Here is a 19,318-nt window from a genome sequence, read left to right as displayed (position 1 = left end):
GGTGATGAGGACAGCTTGTAAAATACTGCTAAATGTAAAGTGATCTTTTAAGACAACAGGGACTCCAGTCACTCCAGATATTCAGGGATGAAGGAAATATTCAGGGATGAGGGATGGAAAACTCAGCACTGAAAAGCTTTTTATCTCATGTTATAAAGAGTGACTAAAGTAATCACTGTAAAATATTACCCATTACTAATTTTCTTTTAAAAATCCAAGTATGATTTTAAATTAGTGAGCTCTTGGGGTATTTTCCTTCTCCTGTGTTTTCCTAACATGAATTATTCTGCAACATTTGTTGTCTCCAAGTCACATCTTTCTGAATACATGCACAACCTTTCCTGTCCCAGAACAGGTAAAAGTTGTATGTCTAAGCAACACTGAACACTAAAAATGAGCTCACTTGCAGCATCACCAACTGGTCTCCAAATCATCACTTCCCTCAACTTTGCCAGTCCTCCCATTGGATAAGGAAAATGAGCTGTACTGGCATCCTTGCAATAATGGTTAGTTTAGAAGTAGACAAATTAAAAATCAAGTAATGATGCTAGAAGTCAAATCCATACAATACATTACAAACATGTTATTCTGTCATTTTTTTTTCTCACTGTGAGAGATTCATGATTTAAAATGTAAAAGCACCTTGCCTAGAGAGATAGAAAATTCTTTTTCTGAGTTTATTTGTCCTCATTTTTATTTTCTTGAAAACATTTTCATAAGTTTGTAGTGTTTTGGGTTTTTTTGGGTTTTGTTTTGTTTTGTTTTGTTTTGTTGTTTTTTTTTTTTTTTTTGGTGGGGGTTTTTTGGGGGGGGGTTGTGGTGGTTTTTTTTTTGGTTTGGTTTTTTTTGGGGGGGTGATTTTTTTTGTTTGGTTGGGTTTGGGTTTTTGTGGTTTTTGGGGTTTTTTTGTGGGGTTTTTTGTAGAACAAATTGTTTTTTCTGATCAAATGGGCAGAGGGAACAAAGTAAGTTTTCTGGGAGACATCATTTTTTTGTGGCTAACAAGTCCATTTTTGGAAGAAATGTCATAAGACTTCTTACCACACTTTGGACTTGTACTTCTGCATAAAGAAGCAGCAGTTATGCTACTGACCAAAAGCCCCATTTTAGGTTCTCTTACCACATCTCTCACAGTGTACCAAGTTGCATTCATGATCCAGCCACTTCCAGGAAAGGAATGCAATCTTATCCTGGGTTCCGGTTGGGTGGAGGATGCCAGATGGCTTTATATGCGTAATAATTTATGCTCTGAAATGAAAGGTTTGATTACTTTGATTTTTATTCTGCTGTTGATTTCATAAAGAGTTCCAAAATAATATCTCACTTATTTCTAACATAATCCTACCATGCAAATTAAACTAACCTCTTAAGAGTAAAGAGATATAGCTCAGGGTTCCTCCTGCTTGCAGCCACCAGCTTGTATTTAGTGTTCTCCCTAGGATATTTCTTTCTACTTCTAAGGTATTAATAAAGTAGCATTTCAATAACATTTTTCTTCAGTCCTTGAAGAAAATCAGCTTTTCTTTGAAGACACAGTTTGTGAATGCTAACATTTGTCTGGAGTTCCCTTCCAGTTATAGAATGCAGCCCAAGTGAAATGTTCACTTTCCTATTTATGATGAGATCTGTTGGCCTTCATCTTATACCTCTGAAGTTAGTGGTTATTCTCTGCCACTCATTAGGGTCTCTTAATTATCAATGGGAAGAGACAGATACTTCCAGAGGGTGATTTAGTCTATCCTAAAACAGCTGTTTAAGACAGAAAAGATGGATTATGCTGTGAAGGTCCTATCTCTCCTCAATGACTAGAGCAGTCTGAAGTCATTTGTTCCTAGGATCTGTACAACAGGACCACAAAGTATGCTCTGTCCTTAATTCCAGAATAAAGGAGTTATTGAAAATTATGTGGCTGGGGTGAACAGAAAGTATAGCCAGGCTTTTCAAATAATTCATAAGGAAAATTTGAGCTGTAGTCAATGAGGTACTTCAGAAAACGGCAACTGGAATCTAATTCCAAGGGCAGACAATGGTGGGGAGAGCTCTGTGCTGAGCTGACAGAAGCTGAGCCTTTGGTTGTTATAAGTGTGGTTTCCTCTTTCTGATGGCTTTAATTTTACACCTTATATCCTGAAGAGAGGCAGTTAATTTTTGTACTTCCCTCAGCCACAGCACATTTAGGAAAACCTCCACGGAACTGCAGAACTAGAAAATGCAGAGAATACTCTGACAAATTGAAACCCTTGTCTGTGTGATTATGCACAGCATAATCATCACTTTTAAACCACTATTTTGGGAGAACCATCGAGAACAGTGTGGAGTAAGGGGTGACCAAAAGGGCAGATGCCCCATCTGTGCTCTCTTCACGTAATCAATCAGTTCCTCATTTGCACAGACTCTGAAAAAGGAAGAAATTGAATACAGAAGCCAGGAAGAGGATTTTTGATCAACCCTGAGCCTCAGTGTGACTGAATAGCACAGATAAAAGATCCTTTCCCAGGCACAGGGAAAACTGTGCCTGTTTCCCTAGCTGACCCAGGGAAAACAGAACTTCCTTCAGCAGAGACTTCCCGTCTCGGGGTGGCCACCAAGGCAGAGGATACCCAAGGGATGCTGGAAGTCAGTTCCCAGGCATAGATGGAACACCCTGTGAGAAAGGGTAAGGTGAAAGGGCAAACTTAATATTTGTATGATAAATTACTAGTTTTTGATTCCGCTTAGCTAATTCACTCTTGTTCTTAATAAACCAACTGGCTTTGATTGAATCATGTTATTTAAAGATAGTGGAGATCATTCAGAGTGGTTGGTACCATTTTGGGAAAATATCTTATGTGCTACACAGAAATTACATTACTTATTCACTTGAAGGTGTATCTTTCAACATGGCTGTAATCTGATTATCAGATCCAAATATTGCCAGTGAAGTTGCTTCAGATGAGAAAGACAATTTTCTAAAGGACATAAAAATATTTCATTTCTGATTCTTGAGGCAAAAAAGACTTTTTAAAAATCTTTGGTGTTGGCTGTAGCAAAGTAGAAGATATTGATGTATACTGACTATATGATTTCAAACACAGGAATAACAAAAGAGCTGTGAAGTATCTCTAAAGATAAAAGATAAGTTATACATTCAGTAAGTCTAATCAATAATACAGTCTCTCTCACCAGGTCTTAACTAGTTTAGGGACTTCAATAACAGTATCCAGTTCTCACTAAGGCAGTCATATAGAATCTGAGAAGAATTAGTATGCAACAGACTCTGCTTTACTCTATTACTGAAGGCAGGGAAAGCCCAGGCTGTGAGTATCCCACTTGGAGAAGAATATATTCTTTCTCAAATACTTTCTGCAGTTGCAGCAGGTGCATGAGAGAGCATGTCCTGCTCCATCTTTAGGCTCACTGCGTCTGTGGAAAACAGCCAGTGTTACAGAGAAGACTGAGCTGACGGTCACATTTTTCAGGGTAAAACCATGAAACCATGGAAGTGACCCTCTTGTGGTTTTGTGTGTACTTGGCAAGTGAAAGTGAGTGGTGGAATTCATCTGACTTAGATCTGGTGTTCACAGCATCTGCCCAAGATAGTCTCAATTTACAAGCAGTGCAGAGAAATGAGCATGTTAAAAGGAATGTTTTTAAAACTTTGAAATTATGCATGTATTGGTTCCATTTTTGTTAATGACACCAGTGACCACATCAATATCAACATTTATATTTAATCAGAGGCCTTTCCTTTCCCATTTGCAGAACCACAAAACTGTGGAACAAGGATAAAACTTCTGTGTTTTAGAGCCTTTTTTGTCATCAGTGCAAAGGAGCTAGAAAGCTACCTCAGTGGGATGACTGATGGTAAAATTAATCTGTAAAACTCTCTGAACCTTCAGTTTAAAACAGGGCAGCTTCTGGCTAGGTTCCTTCCTGTTCTAGAGAATTTTAACACAGACTATAAATGTAATGTAGTATAAGCTGTCTGGAGATTATTTTGTTTTTCCCTGAGAGCCAAAGAGGCTCTGCCCCCTAGAAATTGCTGACTGGTTTAAAATTGTTTTAAATAGGATCTCCTTCCAGAATATCTACCATCACTGACCCCTAGTTTACTGTAGAAATATTGCAAATAAATAATCAAGTTCTTCCTTTGTGGCCATCAAGCATCAGGCAGCCTGTGGCATACTCTGTGTTTTCTTCTTTTGCAGGAAACCTTGGAACAGGATCCTTGACTGAGGTCTAAGCAAGAAGATACAGTACAGTCCCTAGAACAAAGTGTCCAATGCTCATGAAAAAAACAAGCCTTTTATCAAACCTGTAGAGAAATTAAACTCATGGATGGAACTTTGAAATACCAGGATCCTGGTTTTGATATTTAGATCCTACCATTGAAACTCATGGAATTGCTACCAGAGAAATCTTTGCAATAGCTGCTTCAATTTCACTGCTTTGCCTGTGAAGATATGAAAAACAAAGACCAAAAAGAGCAAAAATGAGTCAAGATGCTGGAAACTGTCATAAATTGTGTATTTTTAAAACCATTATCCCTGTATTTTAACCTATGCCCATTTGTCAGTATCAAAATACCACTGGAGCTCAACAGGAACCGGAATAACCCATAAAGAAATCTTTAGATCTGAATGAAAACACAAACCACTGCATATTTTCAACTTTGGACCTATTGCAAGGCCACTGCAGAGTATCTGATAATGGCATTTATGTTTATATAGGCCATTGTTTTTCCTGTGCTGCAAACTTTCCACTTGACAGCCCTGTTTCCTGTTTCCCATTATGGAAGTCTCCAAAGGGGGTTTCCTTCTGTTTTTCTTATGGTCAAAAGGAATTTCATAAGTACAAGTCAAGTTTCTTTTCAATGCTACATGTGCAGAATGGAATCTGAAAGCTCCCAACGTAATCATCTCCAGCATGTACATAGTTAGTGTTACACATAATCCACATCTGGGTCACAAAATCTCTGAAACACTTCCAGGAATATTTAGACAGCTATAATGCAACACATTGCTGTGTAAGGGAGAAATAGAGCTAACCTCAATGTCAAGGTTATAGCTTTTGAGAAACATAGCAGCTCCCCTTCAGAACTTTGTAGCTCACCTTCTGGATCCTGACTGCCATCAGTTTGAATACCATTAATATTTTCTTTTCCATTCAAGCCCATAGACACATCTGAAAACAGTTTACATCCCAACTGGCTTTATGCTGTAGATATTTAAGTCTAAACTGTATATAAAACTTGGTGCATATGTAACACATATATTTTAATATCAGAGACTGTCTTGGCACCTTTTTCTGCTACAATCAGCTCAGAACCCCAGGAGATAAAATATGGTTGAAACTGAACTAGCAGGCAGTCTGCATTACAGTATTCATTTCAGAGTTAAAACACATTCTTAGATTAGATCTGGGCTTGGCACTATGCTGCAGTACTGCCTTGTGTGTAATATAGTATCTATAAACTACTTTTTAACCACTGCTTATCGCAGAGGACCCATAGTGATATAAATGCTACATGAAGCTCTTCAAAATTTTCTCTTCAGCATATTTTACTTAAATAGTGGGTTTAGGATGGTGCCTCAAGGAACAAGACATCAGGCATTAGCTGTAGCCCCTAATGATACTAGATATTATTGTAACTTCTTAACAAAATTGAGGGGGGAACTGAGGGTAAAAAAGTGGTTCATATTTGGTGCATCTTCTCTTCATAGCATGGTATCTGCTTCTCAAATAGTTTGAGTAGGCACTGACTACTCATCCAGCAGATATATTTTCAGAATCTTTTCTTTTCTAAATCTATTCTTTTTCCCCCCTTTTCTTTGTGTAAGGGATATGTACTGGCTTTGTGGAATCCCTGTAGCAAGTTGTGAATGATGTATGAACTGAAAAATCTTTCCCTGGTACACAGTAGGAATATAGAAAGTGCTGTGCAGTCACTGCTGTGCTATGCTTTTTTTCCTATATATACAGACACATGGTAGTCATTTCATATTCATTTTGACAAGCCCTTTATGTCCAGACACCATAGGATGGAATGGCTTTTGTACCATTGGCCTGCACTGGATTATGTATCAGAGAGATTTTTGTGCATAACTTTTCCCTGAGCTGTGTTTGGAAGAAACTGGTGTCTTCTGCTTTTGCTAATATGCCAGCTGGAGTTTCCTCCTCAGTTCATATTTCAGGCAGCAAGTATACCTGGGAAGCATTGCTCAGATGTCTGTATTTTGCAAATGTGTGCTCAGACAGGGATTTGAATCCTAGACACTGAGCTACAAACTTGAGGACGTGCTCATTTTTTTAATTGGCATGGATCCTGGCTATTCCCTGTTTACAGCCTACTGTGGACTCATTCAGGAAATCCTTTGGGCATCTCAGATAATGGAAAGTTTACAGAATACCCAGAAGAAATACAAGTGCAAATCTGAAAGACTTTTCCCTTCTATTTTAATGGCTACAAGATTCATACTCCTCCTCAGATACTTACTGCTAACTTTGATTTTTGATTTCCCACGTTGCCATATCTGAAAAGGACTGCTATACACTAGATATTCCTGTAAGATCTGTGCCACCAACAAAAATCTTACTTGATTTCCCCTGATTATACAAGGGTGTCTCCCTAATGTGGGATGGCTGACTGTTTTTCCTTTTGTGGTCACACAGCACACTGGTTGCTCAAACCTGTTAGATTCCACCTGAATTAAAAAAATTTATTTTTATGAGCATTGACCGCTGAGACTACAAGTTAATTCTAGCTCTCCCCTAAGACTAAGTTTCTCATTAATAAGAAAGATACTGAAGTCAAAGTAAAGGTTTATTTTATTAAAAGTAGAGAGCCTAGGGAGGAAGTAGAGGTTACAGACTAAAGCACTAGAATCCTTGTTTACATTAACTAAATCACATTCCTGCCCTGAGCATCAGTTTCCTAACTTAAAAATAAGGATAAACCAGATAGTTTTTCAGTTCTGGAGACTGATGTGTGAACAGCATTGTAAAAAATTACTGATGTGTATAAAATATGAGTAAAAGACAAGCAAACAGATGCCACCACAGAGGTAGAGAAGCAGCAGCTGGGTAAGAGGATACGTCCAGATCACATGAAAACAGAGGGTCAGAAATCCCCATGCACAGTGAGGCAGGTAGAGGAGTTTTGCAAGGGGAGGTGGTGCACAGGCACTCCAGCTGCAGAGCTCCTGGAGAAGATGGGTAAATCATGCACAGAGCATTACTGTCTCAGGAAAAGAAGTCAGGAAGAAAAAGGACAGGATTAGCTACAGCTGAGCCTGCTGCTTTTCCCTAGGCTTCTCCAGACTACAGGGTGAGAACTCCAGGCTCCTCAGTAAGGGGGCTGTGCTTCTCCAGCTGACACTTGCAAAATGTCAGGAGCCTGCTCTTACTGAAACAATTAATATTTAAAAAAATGGTTATCAGCAACTATTGTTTTGTTATATCTTTATCTCTAGTGTTCTCAAATAAACCAGGCTTTTACTGTATGCCCCAAATAGTAGACTATTTATGAGGGGCTTTTTATGATTGCAAATAAAGAGTAACATTTCTTTCCCATTCCTAAGAGTCAGTTGCTGAACCCTCACCCAGATATGTTTGATATTCCCTGCATTCATGCTTGGACAAATGAAGTTGATTCCTGAGTCTGTGAACACTTTTAGACTGTTGCCTCATTCACTGCAATCTTGGCAGAAGTAAATTGGACCAAGATGATACTCCTGGCCATGCTTTCAGTATAATTTCTTTCTTTTCACTATGGAACCCTGATGTGGTCATGCCCTAACCTTTCTTTGAGTCAGTTCTCCTGCTGGGGGAGTTAAACAGTGAAAAAAGACTTCTGCACTAGCTTGAATTCAGCAGAGAGCAGCTAATGAGCCTTCCTGATCCCCTGTGCACTGGGGTGTGAGGCCATGGCAGCCACAGCTCTGCCTCAGCTGTGGCACCCAAGGCAGCCCTGGGCCTGTTCTCCATCCCAGATGGAGATGGGATCCCAGGTGGTAGGATGGGATGGGCAGCCAGGGCTGCCCCTGTGCCCAGCACACTCCCACTGCACCCTGCAGCAGGGTCTGCTCCCTGCACCTTGGGGATGGGCCCCCAGCAGACACATATGTGCCTTGATTTCCAGATGGTTTTGTTGGGCACCTCAAGCCACCCAGGCAAAATCTGCTGTGCTGTGAGTGTGTCTTATGCATATTTTTTGAGATGATATTATGGCCTAATGTGCATCTTTCACTGTTGGGATTTTTTTTGCATTGTCTTATGCTCATAAAACAGTATATGATACTCCCTACCAACCAGATGAATGCTCTTTGGTGCAAGAGCAACCTCTACATTGATTTTGGATGCTTGTAAGAAACAGCTGTAAAAATGTTTCTTGGTAATTAGGATGTTCTGGAAACTTATGATTTTTGTTATCACAATGTGTTAAAATCAACTATGGTAGTATACTCTGCCTTTTCTTAATGCCCCATAGGCTATCTCAACATTCTACTTTTTAAGAGTTTAAACTAATATATCTGAATCTCTATCACCCAATTTTTATTCATAGATTGAAAATAAAAAAACAAGCTTTCCTGTTTTTTTTAGTATGTGATCAGTTTTTCAGCTTGAATGAGTGTCTTGAATGCAATAAAAACCTTCTCTGCACCTGTGGGGAACCTACAGCTGGCAAAAGCAAACATTTTTTCAGGTGTTCAGTCATTGAAACCTTACTCCTGAGTAGTGGGACTCTCTTAAAATTTCAAGAATAAATATGTTTAACTCAAGTATTATTTTTAATTTAATATGAAATGGTCTGAAGTTATTTCTGTAATCTTAGGCCTTTGTATAGGTTAACCTTATTTCAGAGTTGATTTTAAATTATGTAAGTATTTTAATGAGTCAGTATTAGCAACACCTAAATACAGACCCTATTATTTCTGAGTACTGTTTTTTGCACCCTTTGTCTGTAGAAGAAGTTGATTAGAAATTTCCAACCACTAAATCTTATTGAGAGAGCAACTGTAATGTTAACTGCTATTTTTAATTTAAGAAGATCAAAAACTGTGATTATCAGATAAATATAATGTGATCAGAAGCCAGAAATGTGCCCAGTAGGCAAATTTTTGTAAGACTTGGCATTCTTTATTCAAAATATTTGAGCCTCCTGCTCCAAAACAAGGGTCTGTTCACTGCTCCTTGCTGGGCAGGTGCTCTTCTTTTCCAGGTAGGATGGTCTTTTTGTCAAGGCTGGATCATAGCGATTCCAAGAGGGATTTAAAACTGTCTGTACTGAAATGACTCTCTGAGGTTGATACAGGGATAGATAGCAGGCAATTTAATGTGTCTGTTTTGAAAGCTGTGCAGTGTATTATCAATGACCCTGTCATGGGCAATCCTAATCCCCGTTGCTGTCTGAGCTCAACTGCTAACAGGCATTTTAGGGCTGAGTCTCCTGTTTACGGTGAAACAAAACATCTCTCTCTCTGCAGAGAGGAAGCACTCAGAGTGAATCTCTGACACAGAGACATGCCACAAACAGACACTGGGTACGGGAGAGCAGAGCCCAGGGCCGCATGTGCAGGGCTGTTCTGTGGCATGCCAGGCCCAGCTGCAGCTGGGCATTTTGGTGTGCACTGAGCTGATGGCAGGGCCCTGAGTGTGAGCTGTGCCACCAGGCAGACACCCACACCCAGGGCAGGGCTGCCACAGCAGGACAGAGCTGCCTCAGCAGGACAGAGTGCCCCCCACGAGCAGCACGCACTCCACACTCGTGTGTGCGGCGTGGCCTTACACTAGTCCACAGTGATTACTTACAGATATTTACTTTAGCACATGGCATATAGAACATTAAAAAGGGTTTGAAAATCTCTCAGTTTTTCAACTTCTGAAGGATTATTAACTTCAAAGTCTGAAGAAATGTCGGCCTTCTATGCTTGGAAATGCCAGCAGCTTTTGCATATCCCCACCACAGTACCAAGCAACCTCCAGCAGAGAGAAACGATTACTGCCTCCATGGCATAAGGATGGCTTTTGATCTCCTAACATATTGGAAATTACTTAAAGGTAAGCCATCTGCTAGCTGAGGAACAAAAATAGATTACATCACACCCTGCTAGAAAGATTGTGTTAAATCCTGTGTATCAAGGCTTTTAATAATTCTAAATTAAGTCAGTTAATAGGATTAGGTACACATATTCCTTAGGCTTCTTTCACCAACTATTCACAAAAAAACCTTTTTTTGGTGGAGATTGGTAAAATTCAGGCATGTTCCACTGTGAATAAAAGAGCTCATTCCAGAACAAAACATTTCTTTAGACCATAACTTCTCTTCAAAAACATTTAGAGTAGGAGAGCAGGTCAGGATGCAGTGAGTGGGAGGAACCCAAGCCTTTATTTTTTGTTAATGTAGTAATATTAACTTATATTGTTGATTGATAATCTAGGGTATTTCAACTATTTACCTAGGATGTAACCTGTCCTTAAAAGATTGTTCAGGAAACTGTTAAAAGTCTATATTTTTTCCTTTGTTGTTTTTTTGTTTTTTCCCAAAGTGGTTGGCCACCTAAGAAAGGTGATTTAGACCTGTTCTGTTTACACTTAGAAGAAACTTTGACTAGTACTCCTTGTAACTAGGAGACCATAAACCTTATTATTTTGGCTTTGACACTGTCTGAAAAAAAAGATACTCAGATAACCATCCTCCCATGTTTGTTTCACTGCTACATCCCTCTAGTCTTTGGAAACCTATGGATCACAGACCAAAGTAGCTGAAACTTATATCCAAGTATTTGGTTTAATAGGACTTAGTGGACTCTTGCCTCAATCAGTACAATTATTTTGTAAGTTTAGTTATACTTTTGGCAATGAGATTCATGATTAAGGTTTGTGTTGTAACTGCTTCCTTTTGTTAAAAACTTTTGAGCTTATAATTTTATAAGAGGACCATGTACTAACTATTTTCTCATCAGAATGAAACCATTTGGAATCATGTTTGGATGCAAGACAATTTTGTCATGCACTATTTAGAACTTGCTTTTTATACTTTTTGCCATTATCTCTTGTGAATCGATCAGAGGCTAAGTTTTATTATATCTTTATAAAAGCCACATGAAACTAAAATTATTTGTGTTTTCCATTCTTTCATGTGGTCTAGGATTTGCTACTGAAGATTTTTAATATGACAGAAGTCATTCTCATTCTCTATTAAGAAATCCCGCTTAGTCAACAAATATTCATGGCCTTACATGGATCAGTAGTTAACAACTGTGGTAGGTGGTGTCTTCCTCTAAGGGTATTTTAGCTCATATCAAAGCAAACTATTCCCCCATGAAACAAGGCTACAAGAATCCAAGAATCTGGAAAACGTAATTTAGAGCCAAACCCTGAATGTATGGTTTGTGAGCAATGCAGCAAGTGAAAATATAAAGGAATTGTGGTCCCATGCATAAAAACTTCTGGGCAGAAATTTGGCGAGTTCTGTTGTCTCAGACATAGTTACAGTGACTGGGATTACTCTTGTGCTCAAAATTAAGTACATATTTATTTTCTATATGTGAACTCTAGAAGGGATTACTTGTGTTAGATCAGAGTTTGGAAAATAATGGCTCCAACTAGCTGGTTATGATTCTACACTGATAAGCAGAGAAGTATTTTCCATTTCTAATGTCAAATACAGCATCATGTAAATGTTAGGACAAAAGCAAAGGACAGATTGGCAAGTATGGAATTACAATAAAACAATAAAAAGAATCCTCCTTCAATTTCCATGTTCTGGCAGTTAAGTATTTCTGGAAGTATGGTTCAGGGGAGGTTGATGGCACAGGGAAAATGAAGCACCTTATACTTCATTAAAATGGAAAGTGAAACACAACAGAGCATTACAGATGTTTGAAGATGAGATATCCAGGAGAATATCTTATATTGACTGGCAAAATATATATGGTTGTCTTTGCAACAAGCAGAACACATGATTTTGGATTTTGCTGATATTGCACTTGTATGCAGAAGACACCACACAAGCATTTATTGCATAGCTGAATGTTCCATCTATATGCAAACTAAGTAATCTAGAAAAAACTGAGGAGCAAACTTTACTGCAGCTCATCCAAGGTGATAATCTTCAGATAATCTTCTGGCCTTCAGACATTCTTTTGTCTCATTGAAGAGCCATTTCTTTTCCATGTCCTTTCAGTTCTTGCCTTTTCCAGTGTGAAACCGCCACTGCCAATTTAAATATATAAGTACGACCTTATTACTTCAGATCAAATGCCAATGTAGCTCTGTTTTCTGCATCCAGCAGTGGATGAAAACATGTGTCCCTGAAAAAAATAAGAGCCCGTCAAGTCTTGTATGATACTTTGCATTAAGCCTCACATTCAGCTTTTAACTATTTTCAGGCCCATCTGCCTGCACTGCGCACCCGCTAGGTCTGATACTGGAAGAGTCTGCTAGGATACATTCACTATCTAGCTCTTGATGCCAGAGCTAACCTTTTTCAGGCCTCATCACCATCTCATTTGTTGAGATGTATTGAAAACATTTTGGGACAAGGAGATCACAATTTGTTGAGTTTTAGGGCATTGGTAAATCGTGGCTTTATATAGTGGCATAGTGATGCACTTAATTTTGCTCCTTTCAAAAAGATTCTTAATGTTTTAATTGTTTTTTTTTGACCACTAATTAATGTTTATATGACACTTTCATAGTTACCCACCTTCACACCTAGGTCTTGTTGCTGAGTGGTGAGATCATTTTAGAGCTCACCATTTTCTAGACAAAGTCAGAATTTTCTCATGCCCATCACTTTACATTTATTAACAGTGAATTTCCTTTACCATTTTATTGCCCAATTGCTTAGTGAGTCCTTTACATTTGGGCCTCGTCCTTTGATATTCTGGGTAAATAAGTATAATTAACAAACTTGACCTCACTGCTCATCCCTTTTGGAGAACATTTTAAATATATCAGACAGCCCCTGCAGAATTCTAGTGAGTTCATTTCAACATGAAACTAAACATTTACTCTTAACCTCTGTTTTCTATCTTTCATTCAGATATTCATCTAAACAAAAATTCCCCTTTAAAATCCCCCAGATGTTTAGTTTTCTTAAAAGCTAAATCTTTACTGAGGGATTTTGTAAAAAGCTTTTTGGAAATCCAAGTAGACTGTACCTACCAGGTCACCCTTATCTACATGCTTTTTATTTTTTAAAGAACTCTACATTTATAAAGCAATGCTTCCATGGGAAAAGACATGGAGTAGTTCCAGATGTGCATTATTTCTATTCTTATTAAACATGCTACTGATGTACCCTGTATAGATGTCAATCTTGCAGGCCTGCAGTTCCTCAGAACTTCCTTAGAAAAATTTCTAAAAACTGACACCCCATTTGTCACTCTTCAGTCCTGCTGCTAAGGCAATTTCAGGCAAGAAATTACACACCCTTACTAATAGTTCCACTATTGCATTGTTGCATTGTCCTAGAACAACAAGCTAATAACATCTGCTCTTGGTAATTTTTTTTAGCGTTCAATTGACCATTTGTTCTTTATCCTTTTTTGCAGAAATTTCAAGGAGATGGTCTACTCACCACCTGCCCCAAAAAACCCCAAGCCAAAGCCAACACAAAACCAACCAAAAAACCCCCCTCAAAATCTCCCTGAAAACAAAAACCCAAACCTCAAAACAAAGCAAACAAACAAACAAGCAAACAAACAAAAAACAAACAAAAAACAAACAAACAAAACAAAAAAAAAAAAAAAAAAACAAAACAAAAAAAAAAAACAAACAAAAAAAAACCCCAAAAAAAACCAACACCCTCCAGAGTATTAAAAGTCCTTAGTTTCTTCCACGATGAACACTAACGGAAATTACTAATTTAAATTTTCTGAACTGATTATTTCCTCCTGTATCAGAATCAACAAGTAGTCCTAAATACTTTCAGAAAGCCCTACTCTTTAAAATATATTTTTAATTGTTGTGCTGACTCTACTGTGTTTTTATATGCAAAATTCAAGAATTTTATTATTGTATTTTCTTACCATGGATATGACTTCAGTTTTTTGAAGAAGGATGGCCTTGCCTCATGCCATACAAAGGAATGATTATCTAGCTACGTTAATCAATACACTATATGGAATTAGACACAGTCAGATAATTCTTACAAAAAGTGGTTTTGCACAGAGAACAGCTGAAGGAATAATTCAAGTCCATATCCATGCCCTAATCAAAAGTCAGACAGCCTATTTTTGGACAATATTCCTTTCATCTCTTCTCGTTGAAGATGTTCAATTTCTCACAGCTTTTTAAAAGTGTTGCCTAGGTGACATAACATTTATTTTGGAAGGGAATCATGTTCAATCTTGTCACCTGCATCTTCCTCAGTTGCATGTTACATGACAACTCAGTAATACATGTATATGGCTTTTAGTACAGCAGTAGCACTCAACTGTCCCCCTTAAACAATGAATGCTGCCAAGCTGCAGAGCCATACTGACTATTCAAATAATCAACACAAAGAAGAACTTTGGCAAAAAGGAATGTTTTTGCTTTTTCCTCAGTCCACAAGGCATGGTGACCTGATCTTTAGGGAACACATTGGAAGATATGGATTCAAACACACTGTGACCATGGTGAGGATTCAGCCAGAACTCAGTGGATTTTCACTTGAAACTAAATTGAGCAATGTCAGAAGACAGAAAGAGATATTGAAATAATATTTTGTTCAGACATCAATCTTTAGAGACATAGAGGACAACCCTGAGTCCTCTGAGAGACTCAGTATAAATGCAGGTCTTCAGAAGGTTGTTCAGGGTCCAAGGCTCTGCTGTAGGGTCTGGCTAGCCTTGGTGTGCTGCCTCCTGCGTTCTGGCCGTCTTCTCTGAGGTACCAAGGGGAGAACTGGACCTCTCATTCAAAGGTCCAAATTTTGTTATTTGTGTGTCTCTGAATTTAGGTCAAAGGGCTGATTCAACAAAGAGATTTATATCACTGACTACTACTTAGGCACCTGAATCTAATGTTCCTATTTTACTGAGATTCTCAAAACTCCCAGTGAGTTACTGCCTATCATTTTAACTCATCTTTGTTCTCGGGTTTTGCATCACCTAACCTTAAACATTTGCAATGTAGATGTTTGCATCTGAATTAGTCATCCTCAGTTCTGCTTAAGCTCAGCGGAGAGCAAAGAGAGTTTCTGAGGAATGATTCATCTGACCCACTTTAGAGGTCTACAGTACATCCATGGACTACACAGCCAGCCCATGGTGACAGCTCGGATGTATCTGCCAGCCCAGCAGGTGATTGAGTTTAGAGAGGAACTGAAACCCTGATGCCAGAGGAGCTGCAGATCATTTGTACACTCTGTACAGCCCTAAACCACCTGTGCATAGCAAATGTGAGTTATTTTAAACCTCAAAGGACAATTGCATTGCACACTAGTACAAGCTAAGAGTGAGCCCATGAACAGCTGCTGGCTGACAGCAAGTTGCTCTGTATGGTGTGTACACAGGGAGGCCAAAAGCCCCCTGTGCTGGAGCTGCACAGAGCCCTCCTCACATCCATGCCTAACAGAGCTGCTGGGATTGGACATCACCTCTTTTGCCCCAAAGGTGCCAGCTCACCAATCTCCATTTACCCAGTGCTCTTCTTGGATAGCCTCAACAGAAATGTATACCTGAAGTTTCAGGATGCCTAAAATTTAAGCAGTAAGATTTTCATGTCTCACTAGCCCATGTTACAGTATAAAATATTCCTGTGGCTTTAATCTCTAAGTGTGGGAACTGAGTGTTGAATTAATCCTAATTAGACCCTGTAGCTCATAATGTGTCTATTATTTCTTTCTCATGGGAGAAAAAGTTGTTGGATATGCTTTTAACAATAGGTTCTGGAATACTCTGACTTCAGTGTGAATTGTGGCAAGGCAAAAAGGACTGAGTGTCCTAAAAATACATTATAAGTTGGACTTACAACACTAAGGTATGCAAAGGAGATTTTGCTGGAGCTAAAGAAAGAACTGGAGTAGTCAAAGTGACACACAGAGTGAAAAAGAGCAGGAAGCCTATACCTAGAGTGGCTGGGTAGATAGGATGCAGTAATCTACTTACATCTCTTCATTAAAGAGTGATAAGGAAGCAACATTTCTTTGACCACTAGGAAACACTGGAAATTTAAATTACTTTTAACTGAAACAAGATCAAAGTAATTTGTTGAACCATCATTTAGCAGATTTTTTTTTTTTTTTTTGGTGCTCGAGTGAATGGCTTCAATTTACAACTAAGTTATGAGCAAGCCAAGAAATTATAGAAGTGAAAACTTACCATCTTAACAGCAGAAAACACGACCACTGATGTTCATCCTGGTCTTAAAGTACACGAAAAATGTGTCCACCCGTCCACCCTATGTCTCCTATATATGGAAGCTTGAAGTGGACATCTCAAATTATTCTTATCCTTGTTACACTTGACAAGCTCAAACAAGGTGATGGCAGGCTGCTTGTGCCACATTCACTACAGAAGGGAAAGATTCCGAATAGTGGTTTATGAGAGAAAAGGTTGTTGTGCTTTATTTGCTATTTGTCCCAGTTCTTCACTGAGGAAGGGATTAATGTATTTTTTAACATAAATTTATTAATTGTATGTGTCTACAGCTTTAGAGACAAAAAGCTCATAAAAACTGTAGCTCAGAACATTTAGTGGCTGTTATTCTTTAAGTAATGTAAATTACTTGATCTTCTTGTTTTAATCCACTTACTTCACAAATCTTGGTAGCTATGGACAAAACATGCTCTACGTACTCATTACACATTCAGTACTCCCAGTGCTGTCAATAGAGATTGTGACAAAACAACCACAGTAAGATTTGGTCTCCAACCAACAAATATTGCTGTGTTTCTAACTCTTTATCTCAGTTAATTTTTTTCTTCTGCCACAAGCTCCTCTTGTACACCAAGGTGCAGAGCCTTGGTTTGTAGTCTGTGTTCCGCATCTCACAACAGGGTCTATGGCCCATCTTACAAGGCCCTGGTGTCTGGAAGTGGCATGATCTTTAGAACAATGAAAGGTTTCTATGAAGTGCATTCTCACCTGACTTGGAAACTACAGTGGCATTAGTTAAGCTTTTTTAATGGCAGCATTTACTTTACTCACAGATTTACCTTCATTTCTTCTTATCCCAGCAGAAATTTATTAAATGTGGCCTCTGAAGCATTTACCCAAAACTTAAAATGCTTGGTAGCACTGCTGAATTTAAAAAAAAACCTTTCCATACGATTCAGTGGCAATATATGTTCCTATCATATCAATTAATGTCAGCACCTCCAAGTATCCTGCCAGAAGAGCTGGCCAAACTGTGAGACTGACTGAATGGAAGGTGGATCACTGCATCCCAAGTCATGGATATTGCACAGCTTTTGCATGGATGTGTCAGTGCTACCCCTATTTGGATTCATTTGCTTCAGGCTGCTTTTATTTTTAGCCCCAAGACAAAACCACATGCAAACTGCTGAAGCTCCCATGCCTTTTGACCTTGCCAAGCTTTGTTAGAGAATCTTATCTTTACACAATACCCACAAGCATGCATAGGACACTAGAATCAGTGTACCAGAAACTCAGTGCAGTTTTGAGTCACAGCACCATAGGCTAAGAAGATGTGACATATATTTCCATATCAAAACAAGAAAAACCTTTCTTTCCCCTCTTCACTGATGCATAACATCCCAAAAGGCAAGAATGGCCTTCAGCTAACACAGATCAATTTTCTTTCAGCTTCAATCACCATTTAATTACTGTTGACTTCTTTAACCTTTTTCTCTTCCTTTATGGATTAGATTCCTTTATACCCTGTTGCCATTTGCTTTCTCTGTGACATAATCAAACTTAAAATGGTATGATAAAATTTCACATTTTTCTTCTTCCTTCCTATCATTTATGTTCAATTTACTTCAAAAAACAAACCATTTCTTGAGGAGAAAAGTATTTTTAATGAATTGACTTTTAACTTTATCTCTCTCCAGTATCTAGATGTCATTTACTTTAAGCAAGTAATTGTTCAGATGACTGGATGGCATGTTGGATAAAAGAACTAGCTTTCCAGCTCTTAACATTTCAGGAGAAAAACACCCACATGGCAGTATATTTTGAATGCAATGAGTTTTGTTGACTCAGCTTCATCTTCAGCAAATATTTCACATTTCACTAACTCAGACTCCACATAAAAATAGTTCAGTTAGCACTTTTTATCAGAAGGAAACCATTTCTGAGTAGATCAGAAGAGGAATAGTTTTTTCTACTAGTGGCTGTAAAAGTAGCAGAGATTGTCCCAGCCAAGTCAGGGTGTTCATTCCTTGGCACTTATCTGTTCTGCTGGATCAGAGGCCTGTGTGTCTGTGTCACTGTGCATGAACTGGTGTCATTCAGGATAGATTATGGCCCCATGCATCTTTTAAATTTATTTCCTTGAAGCACCTTTAATTGCACATGCAATGAGCATACTCTGTTTTCTAGAAAGCAAATTTTTAGAACTCAGAGTAACCCCATCTTGGTGTCGATGTAAACACCTAGTATTCCCTTTACAGGGCAATAGCAGCACCAAGGAGTTAGGCACTGAGCTGTGGAGCAGAATGATTTTTTATTTGTTGAATTATAGGGGTCAAAGGAAAGAGTGGTTTTGTGATTACTACCATACACAGTGTAAGTGCTGTGAGTTTGTTACTATAGATTTTATTTTGAGATCTTGTTTTTGAAAACATTTGTCCTTGAACTTCAAATTAACTTGGAGCAATTGAGTTACAAGAAGTGCAGAATATTTTAGAGAAATGAGGATGCTCTGAGGTATGTGTCATTATTGGCAGTTACTTTGATTCTTATACATCCTTTAGACACCACAGTTAACAGCTTTACAAAAATAGCTTTATGGGATCTTAGCACTGATGTCCTTTCAAGCACTGATGTTTCTTTGCTTTTGCTACATCTCAGGATGTTGTAAGTAGTTATGTCTTCTTCTTATAAATCCAACCATTATGAATAAGGTCAATTCCTGAGGGCAAAAGAGGATATAGAAAAGTACCAAATTTGTACTAACATGATACTACATATTACTTGTCTCTTTTTTAATAATAGCCAAATAATTAATTAATTCTATTCTAAAGTTAATTATATATTTGTCCTTAACAGGCTGTAATTAATTCACAGGAAAAAAATACAGTTTAATTTTTGATTCATTTACAGCAAGGTAAATTGATAAACTACTTTGAAAATAATTGATGAAAATATGTGAAATATAATCCTTTTGGGCCACAGTCTCTTCTTGCAACCACCATAGGCTTGTTTTGTGTTGCTGTGTGCTC

The 19,318-nt window shown here is 38.2% G+C and overlaps 1 protein-coding gene across 2 annotated transcripts in view; it reads right to left on the bottom strand.

Annotated features, from left to right (window-relative positions):
- The window catches only part of FZD1 (frizzled class receptor 1), a gene marked incomplete at its 5' end in the record, with an annotated part of 102,761 nt that overhangs the window by 8,521 nt on the left and 74,922 nt on the right, over positions 1 to 19,318 (bottom strand). The window contains one exon of one of the 2 annotated variants that reach the window (XM_083875739.1): positions 16,055 to 16,481. The exons of the other annotated variant lie outside the window; for it this stretch is intronic. Of the gene's footprint in view, positions 1 to 16,054; positions 16,482 to 19,318 lie in introns of those variants that run through there. 2 annotated transcript variants of the gene reach the window in all.

Source organism: Zosterops lateralis (assembly GCF_965231275.1).
Source record: "Zosterops lateralis genome assembly, chromosome: 1".
In the NCBI taxonomy this organism is placed as follows: domain Eukaryota; kingdom Metazoa; phylum Chordata; class Aves; order Passeriformes; family Zosteropidae; genus Zosterops; species Zosterops lateralis.
This window is presented reverse-complemented; position numbering and strand designations above follow the sequence as displayed.